At 49.7% G+C, this 5756-nt stretch overlaps 1 pseudogene; it reads right to left on the minus strand.

Annotated features, from left to right (window-relative positions):
* Window positions 1–4458: 4458 nt before the first annotated feature.
* LOC125964808 (serine/arginine-rich splicing factor 3-like) lies at window positions 4459–5524 on the minus strand (annotated as a pseudogene).
* Window positions 5525–5756: the final 232 nt, after the last annotated feature.

Genomic DNA, 5756 nt, shown 5'->3' on the forward strand with positions numbered 1-5756 from the left:
TGTGATCCAGGGGACAGGGAGGATAAGCCCCCCACTCGTAGGGCCAGGAGTGGCTCAACTTTGTGAGCTAAGGATGGCCCGCGAGGTCCCAGAGAGAAGCGTCCCTGCTCCGTCCCTGCTCCGTGCACCCCATTCCCAGCCTGAGCAGTCCGGAGCCCACCCCCCCCCCCCCACACACACACACCAGGGAGGAGAGCCAGTCACCCTGGCTCCCAGGCTCCGGCTCCAAGGCTCCCGGCACTAGGAGCTATTTTCAGCTTTCATGCCCTAGGACACGGCCAGAGCTAGTGTCTCCGGAAACTCTGTCTGTCTCTCGCCCGCCCGCCATCCCTCCCTCCCTCCTCCGCCTCTTCCCCTCCCGCTCCAGCTGTCCTGCCCTCCACCCTGCATTTCTACACAGGATGGCTCACAGACAGCTGCTCCCCGTGCCCACCCGCCACCATTCGATGGATGTCAAAGCAAGCCCTGGGGACTTCCCTGGAGGTCCAGCGATTAAGACTCTGAGCTTCCACTGCAAGGGGTGCGGGTTCGATCCCTGGTCAGGGAAATAAGATCCCACATGCCGCCCGGGACGGCCAAAGAAATAAATGAATAAAAAATAAAGTTATAGTGATGAAACAGCCCTAGTGGTGCAAGGATGGGACGTATAGCTCTATGGTAGAGAATAAAGGTCCAGAAACAGATGAGAACTTGATATGACAGAAAGTGGGGAAATTAAGGAGTTTTCAATAAATGGCATTAGGACAATTGCATATCCATGTGGGAAAAAGTAAATTAGAAAAAAAGAAAAAAAGCAAGCCCTGGTCAGGTGTGACCTTGGGCCCAGGGCCATTGGCACACGTTGTCATGTGGGATGTTCTTCTTAGACTCCTCCCTCCCTCCTGTGTCACTGTCACTTCCTCCAGAACCTTCCTGGACTCCCCTACACAAGCTCGGGGTGTGCCCTCACCCGCCCACCCTGCATCACCGGAATTCCAATCCCGGCCCACCCTTCCCCGCCAGGTAAAGAACTGGGCCTGGTCAATAAGACCGTAGAGGTCCTCGGCCATTGCTATTGCAGTTGCAATTGTTACTGTGTTTACACAGGGTGACCAACACCCGCCCCCAGTTTACCCAGGACCGCTCAGGTTTGAGCGCTGGAACTGTGGGGAAACCCTCATTTCCGGGGAACCCCGGAAGGCTGGTCAGCCTATTTAGGATGGATCTTTCACTTGATATCCCAACCCCCGAGAGCCAGAAAGGGAATCTCCCCCCTCCTTCCATGGTAACCTTCATTCATTCATCCACTCATCCCTTTATTCAACTCCTTTATTCAGCAAGTATTTAGGAAGCATCTACTACATAGCAGACACTCTTCTAGGTGCTAGGGACAGTAAACTGAGAAGGTGTGATTTGTTACACGGGGATGATGTCTCGGAGACCACTGCAGGGCATGGGAGGTGGGAGAGCGAAGGGGCAGTTCTAAATGCAGGCTCTGACGGGACTGGGGCGGACCCTGCCCTAAGCCAGGCTGCTTGCTTCAACACAGCTGTCCTCACCCAGGGCCATCCTGCTTCCGCCTCACCCAGTTCTTCGGTGATGTCTGGGGAAAATCTGTGGTTGTCACAACTGGGGGGGAAGGGGCCCCTGGAATCAAATGGGTGGGGACAGGGATGCTGCTGAACCCCACACAGTGCCCAGGAGGGGCCCCCAGCAGAGAATGACCCGCCCCAAATAACCCCAGTGCCATGGGGGAGACCCTGCACTAATATTATTCAGACCCGCTGGTGCCCCTAGATTCCTGCACAGGCTGGGACTCTAACCGGGTCACCTCTGTATCCCGAGGTGACCTAGAGTGGGGCAGCCAGGAGGGCTGAGTATCAGGGATGAAATGACAAATCACCGTGCCCACTCTCCCCGCCGCACCCCAGGGTCGATGGCCTCTATCTCCTCCCTGTGCAGGTAGCTTTTCCCTGAGCCATTTCTTCTTGTCAAGGTCCCTGTCGCAGGTTGTGTTCCCCAAAGATGACGTTGAGAGCAAGGATTGGAGTGCAGGTGGTTGATGTGAGACGTGCAGAGAACAGATACAGCTGCCATAGGGTCCCGCAATTCCACTCCTGGGCATAGATCTGGAGAAAACTCTAATTCAAAAATGTACATACACCCCTGGGACTTCCCTGGTGGTCTAGTGGTTAAGACTCTGTGCTTCCGGTGCAGGGAGCATGGGTTCCATCTCTGGCCAGGGAACTAAGATCCCACATACTGTGTGACAAAAAAATAAAGAAAGAGAGAAAGAAAGAAAAAGAAAGAAAGAAGAAGAAAGAAAGAAAGAAAGAAAGAAAGAAAGAAAGAAAGAAAGAAAGAAAGAAGAAAGAAAGAAAGAAAAGATACATGCACCCCAATGTTCATTGCATCACTATTTATAATAGGCAAGATGTGGAAGCTACCTAAATGTCCACTCATGGATGAATGGATAAAGAAGATGTGGTACATATATACAATGGAATATATTCAGCCATAAAAAGAATGAAATAATGCTATTTGCCGCAACGTCGTGGATGGACCTAGAGATTATCATACTAAGTGAAGTAAGTCAGAAGAGAAAGACACATATATGATCTCTCTTATATGTGAAATCCAAAATACGACACAAATGAACTTGTCTACGAAACAAAAACAGACTCACAGACATAGAGAACAGACTTGTGGTTGCCAAGGGGGAGAAAGAGGGAGGGAGGGTTGGATTGGGAGTTTGGGGTTAGCAGACGCAATCTATTAAATATAGGATGGATAAGCTACAAGGTCCTACTGTCTAGCACAGGGAACTATATTCAATATCCTGTGATAAGCCATAATGGAAAAGAAAAAGAGTTTTATTTATACGTTCCATCCCTAACTGAGCTGGCCCATCCCCTCCCATGGTTCTAAGTGCAGCCCGAGGCTGCAGACTTCCCACCGTGGTCTTCAGCTCCAGAGCAAGCCACCTGCAAACCAGCCGCATCTTCCCAGGGGCTGGCAACTCTCCTTTGCTACTGATTCCAAGACACATCCAGATAGCACAAATGTGACCATGAAAACAAACTCAGGCATGTTCAAATCAGGGAAATAACATTCTTATCTCTGTTTAGTAGTTGCTTAATTTTAGAATAGCTTAGAGTTACAAAAAAGTTGCAAAGATCTGTACAGAGTGTGCAGAGTGCTGTGGACCCCCGACCCAGTACCCCTATTTCCAACACGTTAGTACTTTAGTACGTTAGTACGACATGCTTATCCAACTAAGGAACCGAGATGGATACGTTATTATTAACTAAAGTCCACACTTTACTAGAATTTCCCTAGCTTTCCCCTAACATCCTTTTTCTGTGCCAGTCTCCTCTGGGCTGTGACATTTCTCAGACGTCCCTGGGTCTTGATACCTTGAAAGTTTTGAGGAGGACTGGTCAGGTATTTTGTCCCTCAATTTGTTTGTCTGTTGGTTTTCTGATGTTTTTCTTATGGTTGGGCTGGAGTTACGGGGTTTGGGGCAGAAGATCCAGACAGAGATAAAAATGTCATTCTCCTCAGGTCACATCATCAAGGATACACACCATCAAGGATACACACATCAAGGATACACCCCATCAACGGGACTTGTGACAAACAATTTTACCCTTGATCACCTGGCCAGTATCGTCTTTTTTTTTTGCTGCGTTGGGTCTTCATTGCTGCACACGGGCTTTCTCTAGTTGCGGCGAGCAGGGGCTCCTCTTTGTTGCGGGCACGTGCTTCTCATTACAGTGGCTTCTTTTGTTTCGGAGCACGGGCTCTAGCTGTGCGGGCTTCTGTAGTTGTGGCATGGGGGCTCAGTAGTTGTGGCTCCCAGGATCTAGAGCGCAGGCTCAATAGTTGTGGCCCACGGGCTTAGTTGATCTGCGGCACAGGGGATCTTCCCGGACCAGGGCTCGGACCCGTGTCCCCTGCATTGGCAGGTGGATCCTTTTTTTGTTTTCTTTGTTCCTTTTGGAACCAAAACTTTAATCCCAAGGAGTCTCACAAAACATATTACAAATGACAGCATGAAAAAGAAAACTGCACAGTAACTCAAAGTTCAGCTCTACAATATACTCTTCATCTGGCAAGACATTGGTATCTTGATCATCTCAACTTCCAAAAAACATTACAAAGAGCTATGTATTCATGTACGGCAATCACAGAGGGGACTTATGACCTAACTCAAAGGGAAACTAACTTCCTTGAAACTTCTTAGATTCTAAACTCACTGGACAACCTCTTGTCCAGTGTGAAGACTAGTGGAATTCTTAAACCTCTAATCTAGGGTAAGGGTGCGGCTTTCACTTCTACCTGCTGGCTTGTGTTCACAGCACCTTTTAAAGACTGCTTGCTTAACTACAGCTGCATACCATATCCCAGCTACAGAAAGTCTTTTCAATGTTTGCCAGTGTTGCTTCCATAATAATAAACATCACACTTTAGGTGGGCAGGAGTTAGAGTTTTATTATCAGTCTAGGCAAGACCAAAAATTCAAAGCAAATTCAATTTTGCTTAAGAGAACATTGTAAAGAAACAATTCTTCATATTACATGCCTCATATGACCCATTTCAAACCATAGAGAATGACATGTTTATGTGTCACCGCCCAAGAGACAAACAAATGTGAACAGCTAAAACATTTAAAAAGTGCATCAAGCTTCGGAAGTCTCAAACGAAACTTGAATTTTCTGTACATACTCCTGTCAAATGAAGTTATTTCCTGTGCACCACTCCTCTTGCAAAGTGGTCTGCTATTTCCTTTCATTTGACCTGGATCGGCTAGGAGACCTAGAGAAAGATCGGGACGGCTTGCGATTTCTCTCCTGGGACAGTGATCTCTCTCTTCTCCTACATCTACTAAAGGGACCTGCTCCGGCTGCGGGAGAAGCTTCTCCGTCTTGGACATCTGTGGTGAGGGGGAGGACTCCTCCTCCGATAATCATCTCGAGGGCGACGACCCCAAGAAGGAGGCGGTCACGATGTCGACTTCTCCTTTCCCCATTGGACAGGTCCACTCTTACTCGGCAGCCACAGAGTGTTCTCCCGTCTAGTTCTCAGACAGCATCCGCTGCACCTCGGGGATCTTCATTTTCAACAAGAGCGAAGCCGGGAGGGTTTTTAGCAACCCACACACTTCGGAGTGGTCCATAATACCCTAAAGCTCGTTCGAATTCAGTCTTGTTACCACTGTTTCCAAGATTCCTTACACAAACGTTACAGTCCAACGGACAGGAATCTCGATGCAAGACCCTCCTGGCTCCTGGGTTTCATGGGCCACAGGGTGATCCCGGGCCTCTAGAATCTCGCAGCTGAATCGGCTCGCACAAGCTGTCCTGTGGAGATGCTTTTCCCCCCATGTGTCCAGCCCGGGGCGCTGCTGTCTAGGCCCGACCTCCAGGGTGACAGGGTGAACCCCAGGTCCCTGGAGCAAACACTCAGAGCCCTGGTGACCAGACTCAGGGGGCTGCGGCGGCAGCTGGACATGTGTGGCCACCCTGGTGGTGTTTGGCCCCATCTGCAGTTCCAGTTCCAGCTGAGAAAGAGCCTCGCTGTGTTATTTTCTCCTGGTTGTGTAAGGATCCCCGGTGTCATTTGACAGAAATGTACATGGTGTGTTCTTTCTCTCTTTTCTCCCTGCTTCCTCTCGTCCCTCTCCCCCTCCCTCTCTCCCTCTGTCCCCCCCCTTCCCTCTCCCTCTTTCCTCTGCGTCTCTCTCTTTCCCTCTCTCCCTCCCCCCCTTCCCCCCT

This window comes from Orcinus orca, chromosome 6, assembly GCF_937001465.1.
Source record: "Orcinus orca chromosome 6, mOrcOrc1.1, whole genome shotgun sequence".
Taxonomy (NCBI): Eukaryota; Metazoa; Chordata; class Mammalia; order Artiodactyla; family Delphinidae; genus Orcinus; species Orcinus orca.